Source organism: Octopus bimaculoides, chromosome 1, assembly GCF_046866305.1.
Source record: "Octopus bimaculoides isolate indiv1 chromosome 1, ASM4686630v1, whole genome shotgun sequence".
In the NCBI taxonomy this organism is placed as follows: Eukaryota; Metazoa; Mollusca; class Cephalopoda; order Octopoda; family Octopodidae; genus Octopus; species Octopus bimaculoides.
In genome coordinates this window covers 98,787,460-98,804,399 of record NC_142928.1, presented here as the reverse complement: position 1 = coordinate 98,804,399, position 16,940 = coordinate 98,787,460, and the positions used below count along the sequence as shown (strand labels likewise).

The following is a 16,940-nucleotide window of genomic DNA, read 5'->3' as shown; positions in this document are numbered from 1 at the left end:
ACAGAGGCATGGCAGGAGAAAGATCATCATCATCATCATCATCATCATCATCATATATATATATATATATATATATATATAAAGAGAGAGAGAGAAGGGGGGGACCAGTCAAGCAGCACATCACTCTGTAATTCTTGGGCTGAGAAATCAACACTTAAAAGCCATAATTTTAAAGGAGCGATAAGAATTTTTGAATAAAGGGAAATGGGTAGGTACCATCAGCCAGGAGATAGGCCTCTTAATCGTAGATTTTAAATATTTGAGAGACAACAATGCATAAATCGTAATTTTTAAAGAGCAATGAAACCTAGGTGAATAGAATATATAAGTAGCATGAATTTAGGAAGCTTAGAAAATGAATAAGTATGAATTTAAGACAAAAACTGAATTCAATTGAATTTCATGGAGAGAAACAAGATAAATAATAGAGGGCAGGCTAAAGCACGAAAGGTATGAGATGTTGAGGCCGTAAATAAATAAAAATGATATAATAATATAATAGTAACGATTTTTTTGCCAACCTAATGCGGCAGTCCCATTTTGGGGCGAATGCTACTATTGTTTACCCCCAGTGTCCTTATATTTTCAAAATGTGAATGTCAGTGTGTCACACTTTTTCAACTTTACTCCTAGAGGCCGTAGCCCAACATATACCATTTTGGAATCAAGCTGACTCCATGAGTAAATTAAAAACATTCCAGGCCGAATTCGGACCCACAATCCTGAAATTTTGGATTCCCAAGCTTTCATTACTGTGATCGGAATAGAGTACCTTCATACTCTTAACCATGAAACGTTGTACAAGATTAACTAAAGGCAGGTTTGTTTTTGCTTTTCTCTTCTGTTTTTGTTCTGTGTGTGCCATAAATATCGCCATCCGTTAGAGAAATAAATTTGTAGTTTGGAATCAGTAGTTCTTTGACTGCTATTTCTAAATTTTCAGTATGTTGGAGAAGCAACTCATGCTAATCCCTGTATATTTATGATTATAAATGGTTTTACCGATAAAGGTTTTTTCATACTGAACTACTTGGCAAAATTGTTAATTATTAATTTTATTACTAATTGACGATTCCCTGCCCTATCATCATCATCATCATCATCATCGTTTAACGTCCGCTTTCCATGCTAGCATGGGTTGGACGATTTGACTGAGGACTGGTGAAACCGGATGGCAACACCAGGCTCCAATCTAATTTGGCAGAGTTTCTACAGCTGGATGCCCTTCCTAACGCCAACCACTCAGAGAGTGTAGTGGGTGCTTTTACGTGTCACCCGCACGAAAACGGCCACGCTTGAAATGGTGTCTTTTATGTGCCACCCGCACAAGCCAGTCCAGGGGCACTGGCAACGATCTCACTCGAAAATCCTACGGGAGCCAGTCAGGCGGTACTGGCAACGGCCACGCTCAAAATGGTGCATCTCATGTGCCACCCGCACAAGAGCCAGTCCAGGGGCACTTGTGCGGGTGGCACATGAGATGCACCATTTTGAGCGTGGCCGTTGCCAGTACCGCCTGACTGGCTCCCGTAGGATTTTCGAAATTCAAAAAACATGTAGAAAATAAACATACGAACATATACTAAATACACATGACTGTGTGTGTGTGTGTGTAAAACGTAATATAATGTAATATATAATATCTGTAGATTAAAGGGTCTGGAGCAATAGCATCTTTTAGCTAACAACACAGGATATTGGACCACCTATTCCCAGGGAGAAAATGATGTTTTAATCAATGATTCATATTCTGGTTTAGTACCAAGATGTCCCACAGACCATCTACACAGACCTGGGCAGACCTAAAAAGACAATACCTTATAATAATAATAATAATAATAATAATAATTATAACTTACACAAACCCTGAATGGCAGTTTTCCAAACATCAGCAGATGAAGGTAGTTACTGGTGGAAAGCCACTTTGTCAGATAGTTCCTAATAGGCCAAATATTAGGCAGCCCACTACAGAAGAACGTACATCTTCGCTATCGTAATACCTTTGTGCCATGAGAAGAAGATTTTGAAAGTAAAGATTATGCTGATCTGATCATTGCAATCAATTACTGCCTTTTCATATAGAGGTTTGTCACTTCTTATTTATTTTTCATGTGTTTGTGTATGCACATGCATGCATGCATGTGCACACATGCATGCATGTGCATACATGCATGCCTGTGTAATGTTATAACTTTCATGCTATGTTCATGGTGGGTTATAGAAGATTCAAGAAATATTAACACAGAATTAACAGTAAACACATCAGCTAAGGTTACAAATTGAAATTCAGTTTTTTTTATTTTCTATTTCATTTTATTTTAGTCTTCTATTATTTTTCTATTCCTTCCCACACTACCATCTTCCTTCCTATTCACATAGTTAAATAAGTTTGTAACCTCCCTGAAATAGATAAGTGCCAACTTTAAAGCAAAAAGAAAAATAAAGTACAAAGTTATTGATTCTGCATGTTTCACTGTCTTTTCTCTTTTTATAGGTCTTTGCTCCACTGCTTCCCTAGTGCATCATGTTTGATGTGTAAATCAATATCTGACAGTTAAATATCTGTTGTCAAACTCTAGCTTCATCTGATTTAAAGTTTCAAAGAGTTAATGATGCGATAACAGGTATTGGATATTGAGGTGAGATGACAACTGAGTGATTAAGGTATAAAACTAACTGTAAATAGGTCATGAGTTCAAATGTGTTGCTGGTGTTTCATAGTGTTTCGGGGCACAAAAAAACCTACACACACACACTTTTCTATTACCTCAGCTCTCCCAGCTATCAGGAATATTTCAGATCAGTCACTAAACTACAATGTATCAATTCTCATGGTATTGAATTTCAACAGAATTTCCATTAGACTCATCAGACATGAATTAGCTAATGAGGGTAACTTGCTAAATATAACAGCCAAATCTCACTCAAACTATACCCTATTTTCTTAGAAAAGGCCATATTAGATAATGTAGTCTCACATGCACTATACTTTGGATACAAAAAAAGAGACTGGAATGCTTAATCAATATCAACTTGAAGCTAAACAACATTAACTCATCTTGCACAGTCCATTTACCCATAGGTGGACATCTAGCTGGGCCACAAAAAAATCCCAAGCTGACAGAGATAACTGAAAATACACTTGTTTGGTAAAAAATCTGATCTGAGTTTGTGTATTGAAACTGAAACAATTACAGCCAAATTTGTTGTTTAAATACACACACCATTATATTTACTTTTATGCTGTAATTGTCTTATATTATTAAGCATCTATGCATGTTGTAAGAGGTGCCTAAAAGTGTCAGCTCACTGGAACGAGAGTGTCTGGCTATATAAAGCACACTGCCTCAGAACAGTCATCTTACTGAAGCCAACACCAATAAATAGGTGTATAACACAATTATGAATGAGGAAGAAAGACTTTCATCATACATTTATAAGCTGGTTGCTTCCAATCTATTTATATCGTAACAATTTACAACAAAGATAGGATGGCAGGTATAGCTGTGTGGTTAAGAAGGTTACTTTGCAACCACATAATTTCAGGTTCAGTCCCACTGCACAGCCTCTTGGACAAGTGTATTCTATATAGCCCAGAGCTAACCAATGCTTTGTGAGTGGATTTGCTAGATATAACTTGTGTGGAAGTCCATCATATATATATATATATATATATATATATATATATATATATATATATATAGAGAGAGAGAGAGAGAGAGAGAGAGAGAGAGAGAGAGAGAGAGAGAGAGAGAGAGGAGAGGGGGAAGAGAAATTTAAATAGATATGTAAGTCTTTGTGTTTGTCTCCCACCACCACTTGACAACTGGTGTTGGTTTGTTTATATCACCCATGACTTAGCAGTATAGCATAAGAGGCTAACAGAATAAGTACCAGACATTAAAATGAGTACTGGAGTCAATTTGTTTGACAAAACTCCTTAAGATGGGGCTCCAGCATGGCCGCAGTCAAACTACTCAAACAAGTAAAAATAAAAGAAAAGAGATTAATACTTTAGAATCAAATGTATATTAAATATATAAGGTGATTCAGAAGTCCCTTTTGTATTTTTTTTTCTTTTTTGCAATTTTGCTATTTTGTGGTGAACGTCAACCCTGAAAGGATGAAAGGCAAAGTTGACTTAACCCTTTCGTTACCATATTTCTAACCAAAATACACCCCTTATGTGTTTCAATTAATTTCTAACATAATCATAAATTTAGTCTGGTTTCATTAAACAACTCTAACTTTTTTATTTATCAACATATTAATGTGATTTTTGGAAGATAATTTAACGAAAGGTTCTCAACCAATTCTATACCAAAATTTTTGTCACAAAGTGACTCTAATTACAGGTAAATACAGGTAAATTCAACAAAATATAAAATTATTAAAATTTTTGTTCAAACATCGCTATAGAAAATGGGTTATTAGCTAATATTCAATTGGGTATACAACAAAATATTATTATAGAAGAGTTGTGCACATTACTGTCTCTTTTGCCAGTATAAAATTAAAATCCAGAGCAGTACCCAGTATTTGATTCACAAATCTTCCAAACTTTGATCCCCCATTTTGTGGGCTTTCCTGGCATATACTGTCGAAAACGCACTTGGCCTTTATAGCCCACCATATCCTCATCTATAAACTGTTTTATATGTGTTTTGAACACAGTCAATGAGGGGTCTTATTTTAAATAAGGGATCAAAGTCTGGTTATCCACGTACTGGTGTTCTGCTCGTGTCTCTTACATGTAGATATTGTGTCAATTTTAAAAACCGTATCCTCGTCATTATACCTATTCGTCTCCAAAGGGTTCATCACTACTCCAGTAATTTGTTATTCTAGGTAACTTTCTAATGCCTATAATAATATTTATGGCAAAATATGCTTTAATTTCATTCAAGTTTGTGGGAAACCACAAACTATCCTTTTTTACGCTTTGTTTACATTCAGCATTTGTTACATATGCAGATTATCTGTTCCTTTGTAACAGCAATGAACTATACCCACATCTTGTGATTATTTGATAATTAGAGTGCTACAATTATTTCGCTATGTAAGAGATGCTGTTCATCCATAACTGACCAACCTGCTTTCTGTATTGCTTCTCTGTCCCTGGTAACATCAGCAGTGTCCCTCTAACATCATATCTAGCTAGATCCTCATTAGCCTGTGAAATATATGTCTTGTGCTTTAGCAGCTATGTAACTGGAATGGGAGGTATTTTGTCTAAAATCATGATTTGTAAGGCATGACTTTATGATTAAGCAACTCACTTTGCAGTCATGTGGATTCAGGTTCAGTCCCACTACACAGCAACTTGGGCAAGTGTCTTCAATATAGCCCTAGGCTAACTAATGCCTTATGAGTAAAGTTAGTAAGTAGAAACTATGTGGAAGCCTTGTGTGTATGTGTGTTCATCTCCCTACCCACTACATCCCTGTAACTTAGTGGTTCAGTAAAAGAGACCAATAGAATAAGTACCAGACTTTAAAAAAAATAGTACTGGGGGGTAATTTGTTCAATTAAACTGCTTAAAGCAGTGCCACAGTCCAATGATTGAAACAAAAATGAAAAATAAAAGACAGCTATCCAAAAATGAAATTGGCAGTTAGGAGGAACTGGAAGCTTGTATTCAATTTGGCTTAATGGGAACTTATTCCACTCCTTGTTTTTAAATGCAAAATTCTCACAAATAATTGTTACTGCTTAGCCCCAGGTCATCTTTGACCAAGCAAACCAATGATCAAAGAGTTTTCAGCCCTGACAATATTGTCTATTTTTGACACATTATACCTAGGACTACATTAACCAATGGTGCTTCCTTTGTTTTGGTTTGGTTTTTATGTGACAATATAATATAAAATGAGGGAGATTCTACTACTGTTTTCTAACAGGCCAAGCCAAACAACTGCACAACAGCTTCTCTCATAGGTTTGTGATTTGCGAGAAATGTAGCAGATATTTCCAGCAACTCTAGCACTAATAATTCTTTACAAAGAAAGATATCAGTGATGCAATTGAAGTGAAAGGACTTGTTGCTTGAATTCAAATCAGGGTCACAGACATGAATCATCATGAATTCACAATATCTACTGTATGGCACTCATATATCTATGTGATGATCTGTAGAGCAAAATAGGCAGGCTAGTCTCGATTGATTGTTAATATTTTATGGGGAGTCATTTTTGTGCATTATTCATTGATTATGTAATGAAGTGTAAACAAAACCAGTTTTGTATAACTCAAACCCTGACATTTTTTACCATTACAGTTTAACTACAAACAACTTTTAAATTATTAAATCATTACTCATACAGAAAATTCATATGCTGACTATGTCAAACTGAAATTAACAACTTAATAATTGTCAAGCCTAATTTCTAGCCATAGGAACCATGCCAAATCAAACAGTAGAGCATGGCAAAGTATTCTGACTTGCCAGCTCTTGTTAAAACATCTGAGCCATGCCAGTAAGGAAGGAGGACTTAAATGATGATGATCATGATAATGATATACTAATGTCGTGTTATTTCTAAAATGGAAACTAGATTTCATAAAGCACAAACACTATCACATCACTCAAAGAGGGAGAGCTTTCAAGTAAATAAGTGATCATATACTAGAAATAGCAGCCAAATCTCTCTCACATCACAACCTACCATTTTAAAAAAGGCAGGGCAGACTGAATAAAGTGCCTCTTAGATGATGTAGTACTACATACAGGGTGAGATAGGTAAATTGTTACCATTTTATATTTTTTATTTCACACATGCATATTGTTTTGATCTTGTTGACCACACAGTGTAGTAGGTTCAGTTGGACATCATCTGTGAGAAAAACAGCACCATGATACAATTCACTCTGCCAGCAATTTGGAAACAACATGGTGTACTGCTTGGCATTTGCGCCTAAAGCTCCAATATGAACATTTCAGAATGTTTTGATGTCAATCTGAGGACAGTGCAATCTGAGGTCTTGTACTGAGAGTGATAAAAATCAAGCATCCAGTCAACATCATGGTGATCACTAGTGATGGCAACGTTATGCCTCCATTCATCTTCCCACATGGTCTCGGACTCAACACAGAGGCCTACATCAAGTGCCTGGAGGAAGTAGTGCTGCCCTGGGTCAAGAGGGTGTCTGCTGGAAGACACTATACTTGGTAACAGGACTCTGCACCATGCCACACAAGCAGGAGAACCCAATCATGGCTGTCAGACAATTTCTGTGACCACATCACCCCTAACATCAGGCCAACTAACTCCCCAGACATCAACTCCCTTGATTATTATATGTGGGGTGCAGTTGAGCAACAAAACTCCTTGCAACACCAAAGATGAACTGAAGGTAAGCATTATGGCAGCATTCACCAACTTAAACAACGAGACCACCCAGAAGAGTTGCAGGAGATTCCAAAGTTGTCTGGAGGCCATGGTTGAAGCCAATGGTGATTTTATTGAATATATTTACTCTTTAGTATCTCAAGATATTTTTATGTAATTTTGGTAAATATATCTGTTAAAATGAGAGGTCAGTGTTATTTTCATTTTTGTGTAATTTAGATGACAGTTTATTCACTGCACTCTGTATATTATATCTGAAAATCTGACTGGATAGTCAAGGCTGGAATACCTATGACCATAAGTCAGGTCAATCAAAGCAAAACTGGGCCTAAATAACAATAACAACACAGTCACCATCATGCTGCATTAAAATATCTCAAGAATCAATAATATGGAACTATATATACAGTGTACACCATGTATCTGTAAGAAAATGTATATATATATCTGAAAGAATGAAGTCAAGCGTTGGAGGCAAGACAGACATACATACATATATAGACAGACAGACAGAGAGGCAATCATTTTAACACCCCGAAATGAAGTTGTTGTGTGACAATGAATCAATAAAGCTCTAAGAGGAGATGAAAATATCAAGATAGCAGTAGCAAATCTAATGAGGCTACAGTAATTAACCTAAAGATCAAGTAGTGAACATCTCTTGCTGCAAGTGTTGTAATGAATATCACAAATATTGGACTCTTGAGAAATGACACAGTTTACAGGATTGATCTTTAAGGAATCAGAAGAGTACATATATTCAAATATATATATATATATATATATATATATATATATATATATTCACAATATCTAAAGATTAAATATGACACCCAATGCCACGCTATGAACATAGCATGAAATTTCTATATGACTGCCTCTTATAATGTTTTACATTACAATTGTTATAAATTTAATCCAGGTTATTTTTATATTTTTGCTTGTGTTTTGAAGGGTTTTTTTAAACAAATCCTGTTCACATAACTTACAAGATTTTTACCAATTCTTTCAATTCAATTTGCAATAAACACATTTTTTTTTATACCCTCTCTTTTTCTTTTAAATTTATTCATTCATTCATTTCTTGTTTGCAAATTCCATTTATATAACGTATGACTTCCTTAACACTGGATTTCATATTGAAAATTTTCCACTTAAAAACTTCTTCCTAATCATCAGAGCTGTCACTTCAATCTCTCTCACTACACTCACAGATTATAAACAGTTCTCCAAGTTTCCCTAGTGACTGTTCAAAGCAATGCTATTTTCTCTGGCTCAAATAATTGTGTATGCTTTCTTTCTTTCTCTCTCTCATCAAACCAAACTTCTAGAAGGCATAAATCATCGTTGACTGTACATTCCCAAACTAACTACATTCAACTGAAATAAATACCAGAACTTTCTGTTTTTTTTTCTTTTAATAGTTGATTAGCTTTTCTTTCCATTTTTTACCTCTTCTGTTTTCCCAAACCATTCAGAACATCCATAAAACTCATCAGAAAAGAGAAAAAAATGGAAATGCTATTTGAAAAACAAGGTGGAAAAGAATGCAAATAAGAACATATGCACCAAGAAAAATTTTTTAAACATTTTTTTTTTAAATAATTAAATCCAATAAAAAATGCTTAACAGTATTTACCATTGTAACTATCACAGACTAGGCAGAAGGAACCAATAGGTTTCTCTTTATACCCTGCAAAGATAAAGAAAGATAAAGAAAAATATTATATATACATATATTTATATATATAATATACACATACATGCATATACTACAAAATACACACATTACATTATATATATATATATATATATATATATATATATATATATACATATATATATATATATATATATATATATATAATATATACATATATACATACACACACACATGTATGCAAACACATTATATAAACAGATATACGTATACACACATGTGCACATACAAACTAAGTTGAACAAACATGATTTTTAAACTGCTGTTAATAAATATTAAAGCAAATCTAACAAATCCAATATGAAAATGAAAAATAATCAATCACAGGTTAAAATAGGAATCTATAAAAGAGGCATGAAATAAAAAATAAAAAAATAAATGAATAAAATACCCACAAAATATACAAAAATGAAGAAAATTAAGTGTTTTCTTAAAGAACACTAAAATAACAACTGAACAGGTAAAGATAACGGCATCACTACAAAGTATAGTAAATAATATGTAATGTATACATGGACAAAAAAATAAAAAACTTTTTTATTGATTACAGATATGTATAAGCCTGAAGGAACACTGTTAAAGATGACTCATGTTGAGCAAACATTCCTTCCTAATGGCTAAACTATTGATGTAACTCCCCATGTCTGTTCCATCTGTAAGCAACAAACCACCACCACAACCACTACTGTCACTACTACTAGTGCTACTACCAACCCTATTACCTCTACCTACCACCACCAACATTTCAATCATTACAACTAACTCATAAAACTCTTCCACTGAAGTGATGGCTCGGCTTGGCTTGGCCTGGGTAAGGATTGACATTGCTACTCTTTAGTCGTAGTTTCAACTGCTGTATGCAAATACCTGAGGAGGAAATATAAGGAGTTTCCAACTTGGTCTCTCATTCTTTCAGGGTCAAGTACTGAGTTTGATGAACTCAACTAAACCCCTTCCCACTGACACTCCTGGCCTTTACCGTGCCATTCAAAACACTAAGTAGCATTTCTTCTGGTTCTTTACATTCTAAGTTCAAATAACACTGGAATTGATGTAATCAACTTATCACTCTCCTAAAATTGCTGGCTTTGAGTCAAAATGCCTCATCCTTTTGTGGGTCAAAAAAAAAAGTATCAGTTGAATACTGGAGTTGCCATAATTGATTTAACCTGTCTCTGAAATTTCTTGCATTGTGCTAAAATTTGAAACCATAATTATCATATTATTATTGAGCGTGAGAGCAGTGCATGCCATCAAAGTGACACTAGGGTACAATATACAAAGCAGAGTATACCCATCATGACAGCCTGTCTGATAAGGGTACACTAGGCACATGCATCACAACCATATGTGCGCAACCTGGTGATCTCACATCACGATAAACAGCACATGATCCTTGCAAACGGAGCCCAGCTAGAATTTTCTTCTGGTTGAGTAGCTCATCCTGCTCAAAAGGTCCCTGAATAAGGTTTTGTTTAAGGATGATGAACAAAACACCCATGTTTCCAGAGGTGAATTATTCAAACCCCAAAGAATCCCTTTCGACACATGGCTATGATGCTCCCCCACTACTTCTGCTCGTGATCAGAGATGCATATATCATCAGCCACAAAGGGACATGCTCAACTGGTTAACGTCAAGCAACTGACAAGCAAACCTGTAGCCTAGCTTTTATACCAAGACAAAACAATGTACATGATAACACTCCCAATCAATTAAAATCAAAAGCCATGAGAGCCACTGCCTGGTACTGCACTAAGGCAGTGAGGTGGCAGAATTGTTGGTATGCCGGGTGAAATGCTTAGTAGCATTTCATGTCTTTACATTCTGAGTTCAAATTCCATTGAGGTTGACTTTACCTTTCCTTCTTTCGGGGTCGATAAAATAAGTACCATTTGAGTACTGTATCAATGTAATTGATTAGCCTTGTGCCTATGGTAGAAAGGATTATTATTATTATTATTATTTAAGGTGGTGAGCTGGCAGAATCATTATCACACCAAGCAAAGTGCTTAGCAGCATTTGATTCATCTTCACATTCTGAGTTCAAAATCTGCTGAAGTTGACTTTACCTTTCAGGGTCAATAACACTGAGGTCGATGTAATCAACTTATCACTCCCGTAAAATTGCTGGCTTTGAGCCAAAATTTGAAATTATTATTATTATTATTCAGGTCACTGCTTGGAATCGAACTTGGAATCTTGGGGTTAGTGGCCTGAATAATAATAATAACAATAACATCGAAAAATACCTTAGGAATGAGAACCCAGGTTTGAAATTTCCCCAAGACACCTGATGACGGCTGGAGAGTATATCATCTGAAACATTGTGTTAACAACAAACAAGATACGGACAAATATCCGTCAAATGTAAATAATGTAAATAACTGGAGTCAATGTAATCGACTTACGCCCTCCCCTAAAATTGCTGTATATGTATATTATATGAATATATATATATATATATTTCGTATGTGTATTTCAAGGACTGAACCAGTGCGTGTGTTTATTTCCGGCATAATGCCTCTCCCAAGGTTTAATTGTATATATATATATATATATATATATATATATATATATATAAAGTAAAGATGAATATTATATGGAAGTTATGAAGAAAACACTTATCTTTATATTATCTTTATATATGCCCATATATACACAAACTCAAGGATAAAAACACATGCATTCCACAGAGTGCATCATGATTAGATTTAGTGAGTTATTTTTCACTAAATGTGCACAACAAATATTCATAAAATTATGGATCATTTGGGGCTGGAACCCAAGTTTAATGAATTGATGAGAAAAAGTAACCTTTCATACACAATCTAAAGAAAACTCAGATTACAAATAACAGCAGCATCAGCCTTGAATAAATAAATGATTTATATGCATTGGAAACTCTCAAATTTGTAAAAAAACAAAAGTGTGTGTATGTGTGTGTGCGTGCGCGCGCGCATGCACAGACATCTCAAAAGTAAATAGACACCATATTTGAAAGATATATTTCTAGAAAACAAAATAATGTTCTTTGATGAACTGAATCCGTATTTTAATATTTAGTAGACATACCTTGTGCAGTTTTTAATTAGTAACCTGTTTGCAAATCATACTAATGATTTATCTCTGCACAGATAAACCTGTATGAGTGATGTCTATTTACTTTTGAAGCATGTGTGTGTGTGAGTGTGCATGTGATGTGTGTGCATGCTTGTTTCCTTTTGTCAAAACAGTTTTGAGAGAGACATAATATTTCAACAGATAAAGTTGGATAGAAAGAGATTTTATACATTAACGCATTTCAAAATTGGCCATTATTTGCAGAAAAATATCTAAAGGAAATTAAATCTCTACTTATGTTTCTTTTCAAAATATAGTATACCTTCTTAACATCTTTTAATGGACACATTAGATGATGGCCTTTCACATATGTTTACATGTCTAATGTATTTTTCTGCATCTATGTATATGCACACAAAGACATGTACACACATTCGTGTACATGTGTGTGTATACACATTTGTGTACGTGAGTGCATTTCATGTATGAACGTGTTTGTATACACTTTTGTGCACGTATGAGTGCATATATACTTTTGTGTGCATGTGAATAATTTTGGATATGTATATGTTTGGATACATATGTGTATGCTTTATGAATGTACACTTGAGTGCACATGAATGCTTTTTGCTGTGCACATAAATACTTTCTAATGTAAATGCATGCTTATGTACCCACCCTTAACAGTATGTTTATGCTTTGGTGTATATAACTGTATATCTTTTTGCTTATAGTTGTGTACATATGTTCAATGTACACAACCTTTGGTGCAAGAATCTTACACAAGCATGTACGTTTGTTTAAATCTATGTGTTTGTATGTTTTTGAGTGAAGGTGTATGGCTCAGTGGTTAGAGTATCGGGCTCACAATGAGGTAGTGAGTTTGATTCTCGGACCAGACTATGTGTTGTGTTCTCCAGTTCACTCAGCTGTAGAGATGAGTTGTGACATCACTGGTGCCAAGCTGTAGCAACCTTTCCCTTTCCTTTGGATAACATAGGTGGTGTAGAGAAGGGAAGTTGGTATGCATGGACGACTGCTGGTCTTCTCTAAATAACCTTGCCTGGACTTATGCCTCAGAGGGGAACTTCCTAGGTGCAATCCTATGGTCATTCATGACTGAAGGGGGCCCTTTTTTTGTGTGTGTTTGTAGTTGTTGAGTGTGTATATGTATATAACCTCATGCTTGTATGCTTACATATGGTAGTTTGTGTATGCATGATTTTGTACGCATATATAGTTGTATGTATAGCCTTAATATATGATCACACATGTATGCTTGTTTGTGTGCATATGTATGGTTGCATCTGCATATGTGTGGTTGGATATGCATAAGTATGGTTGCATGTACATGTATGTATATGGTTGTTAGTGGATGCAAAACAGTGGATCTGCATATATGCATAGCTGTATGTATATTTGTAGGCTTGGGTATGTATCTGTATTATCTATTTTACATCATTAATAAGGTGCATATATTTGTGTATGTGTGTGTGTGTGTATAAGACAGAGGGAGACAGAGATACAGCATGCTTTCTATATACGTATCTACACTTGCTGATAACCTCTTAATACTAGCCCACCTTCAAACTATCCAAACACTGTTTCTACTGATGTTACTACTACACCGGACCACTTCTCTGTGTAAGCTAAGAACAACCCCTACACCTAATCTTAAGCTATACACCTGGATGTCCTACTTTCAGTCCATCACCTTCCTATGCAGCGTTATTCTTCCAGGAATACATATTCAACACTTCATCCCAAGCACTTTGTTACTTACACAAATACCATAGGTTCTCCCCAACTCCTATACACACACAACAGTTTTCTGCACAGTTTCTATCCATCAAATTTACTCAAAACATATTGGTTGGCCACAGACAACAGAGACACCCACAAACATTTTAGCACCACAGATGGGTTTCATGCAAAACAATTTTCCCATGAACCAGATCACACACATAACAAAACACAAAATGCATAATATATAATTTAATTATTATCTTCTACCTTTTATTTGTTTCAGTCATTACACTGCAACCATGCTGGGCACCACCTTGAAGGGCTTTTTAGTGAAACAAGTCAACTCCAATACTTATGTTTTTTTGGGGTTTTTTTTCAAGCCTGATACTTATTCTATCAGCCCCTTTTGCTGAACTGCTAAAGTTACAGGGATGTAAACAATCCAACACTGGTTCTCAAGCAGCAGTAGGGAACAAACACAAAGACACACACACATATATACACAATGGGCTTCTTTCTGTTTCCGTCTCACAAATCCACTCACAAGGCCTTGATCAACCTGAGGCGATAGTAGAAGACACTTGCCCAAGGTACTACACAATGGAACTGAACCCAGAACCATGTGGTTGAGAAACAAGCTTCTTACCACATGGCCATACCTGCACCTATGTAATATACATATAGACATACACATATAATACATATATAATGCAAAAACACCCTGCAGTCTGAGAGAGGCAATAAAATAGAAATAAAATTTTAAAATTCATTCTTTCTCACACAGTCCAATATCAAATGACCCACAGCCTGATACTGGTCTGTGTCCCAGTGGTTAAGGATCCTTATTCTGACCCACACAGTAATACCTATATCAATAGATTTTCAACATGCACATGCATGTATCAAGATTCAAAGTTAAGCTGCATTAATAGCAAATGTTACATGTTATAACAGAACCACAAAGAGGTTAGTTGGAAACTGGAACAGCACAATAAACCAGTGCATAGAAAATCATGGTTTCTGCCTTTTCTGAAGACACTGGCTTAGAGCAGATGCAATCCAATGAGGCAGATTTCCGGCAGGTAGATGTCCTTCCTGTTGCCAACTTTCATCAGTGAGATGGCAGAAATGTTAGCACACTGGGCAAAATGCTTAGCAGTATTTCGTCTGTCTTTATGTTCTGAGTTCAAATTCCACCGAGGTTGACTTTGCCTTTCATCCTTTCAGGGTCAATAAATTAAGTCCCAGTTGCTTACTGGGGTTGATCTAATCAATTGCCCCCCCACCTCCCCAAAAATTTCAGGCTTTGTGCCTAGAGTAGAAAAAAAAAATTTCTAAGTAAGATAATACTTTCCCTTACTCAGAGACATTTACATAGAAGACAGGAAATGAATAACCTCCATGTATATGATGGTAACACTCCCTTACATATCATATGATGAGAAGACAAGGAGACACACACAAACACGTGTGTGTGTCTGTGTCTGTGCGCCCGCACGTATAACAATTAATACTGACACACTTTTGTCTCTTTCCATTTTTTCTCTCTTTCCATTTTTCCCTTTTCTATTGAAGTGTGTAGGTTCAAAACATCAAGGACTTTTCTATTTTTCCCAAGCTTCAAACTAATACACCTGCTTCTTGTTCCCTCACCTGTCTCTGTCTTTTGTTTTCTGAACACACACACACACACACACATGATGAGCTGCTTTCAATTTCTGTCTACCAAATCCACTTACAAAATTTCAGTCACTATAATAGAAGATGCTTGACCAAGGTTATCACACAGTAGGACTGAACCTGAAACTATGTGGTTGGGAAATGAACTATGTAACCACATAGCCATGCCTGCACCTCTCCAAGAATAAAAAGGTTGCAAAACACTGCTCCAGATTTTGAGTTCAAATTCAACTGGGACTGACTTTTCTTTTCATCCAAGTATGGTTAATGAAAAATTAACCAGTAAGTATGCTTTGTCAATTTAATCAACTGTATGTGTAGTAAAAGAGATAAGTAGTGTAATTAAGCTTGGCTAAACTGAACTTTTCTAGTCCCAGTCAGAGCTATTTCATCACTAGCACCTTTATAGCAAAACAAAGAGTGTTAAAATTCACATATCCCATTGCCTTTCTATGCAAACCATGCTAATTACTCACTTATGTATACTTCTGATTATGAAAAGTCAAGCAACTATCTTTATCATATTTGCAGCTGGTATGTAAAATGATAATTGGTTGGTTGGCTGTTGTTTAGCCCCAGGTTTGTCCCAATTAAGTAGGCCTCTGATCAAAGTTGTTCTAGCATCAGCTATCTTGTCATTTTTCAGATATAAAGTAAATCACATTTTTTAATCACTTTTTTTTTTTTTGTTATAAACGAGAAAATGTGATTACAAGATTTAGCTGCTATCTCTAGTAAACTAAACTACTACATAAGGGCTTCCTCGTTAGAATGTTGACTATACAAGATAAAACACCCTTTCCAGACTGCAATTTTGTATGACATACAATAAAATTTAGATGTATGCTGAGTATAAATCAGTACTCCATTTCCACTTCTCACTGAAGGTCAGGTCCATTATCTGCATGTATTTAACCAGCAAAGGCTTTAATGTTAGATTTAATAAGGCAGCAAGCTAGCAGAGCCATTAGCACACTGGGCAAAGTGCTTAGTGACATTTTGTCCATCTTTACATTCTGTTGTTCAAATCCCACCAAGGTCGACTTTGCCTTTCATCCTTTTGGGGTTGATAAACTAAGTACCAGTTGAACACTGGAGTTGATGTAATCAACTAACCCCAACCCTTGGAATTGTTGGCCTTGTGCCAAAATTTGAAACCAATATTAGGTTTAACCCTTTACCATTCAGATTATTCTGTCATATGTACAGCTTATTTATTCACAATGCTTTGAATTAATCATACATTAACTCAAAGCGTTGAGAGATCAACAATATGGTTGCTTATTTTTAGAGTGACATTGCGGAGCAGGTGTGAGAAACCAGATCTGGTTAGTTTCAACACAAAACGGGTAGAATATTTTGGCTAACCAAATCCGATGACT

The 16,940-nt window shown here is 35.4% G+C and overlaps 1 protein-coding gene across 10 annotated transcripts in view; it reads right to left on the bottom strand.

The window, feature by feature from the left end:
- The window catches only part of LOC106882607 (signal peptide peptidase-like), a 350,046-nt gene that overhangs the window by 274,405 nt on the left and 58,701 nt on the right, over window positions 1–16,940 (bottom strand). For all 10 annotated transcript variants that reach the window (XM_089354542.1, XM_089354545.1, XM_089354550.1 and 7 more), the window contains exon 2: window positions 8,989–9,042. The gene's annotated coding sequence lies outside the window, so the exon portion shown is untranslated. The remainder of the gene's footprint in view (window positions 1–8,988; window positions 9,043–16,940) is intronic.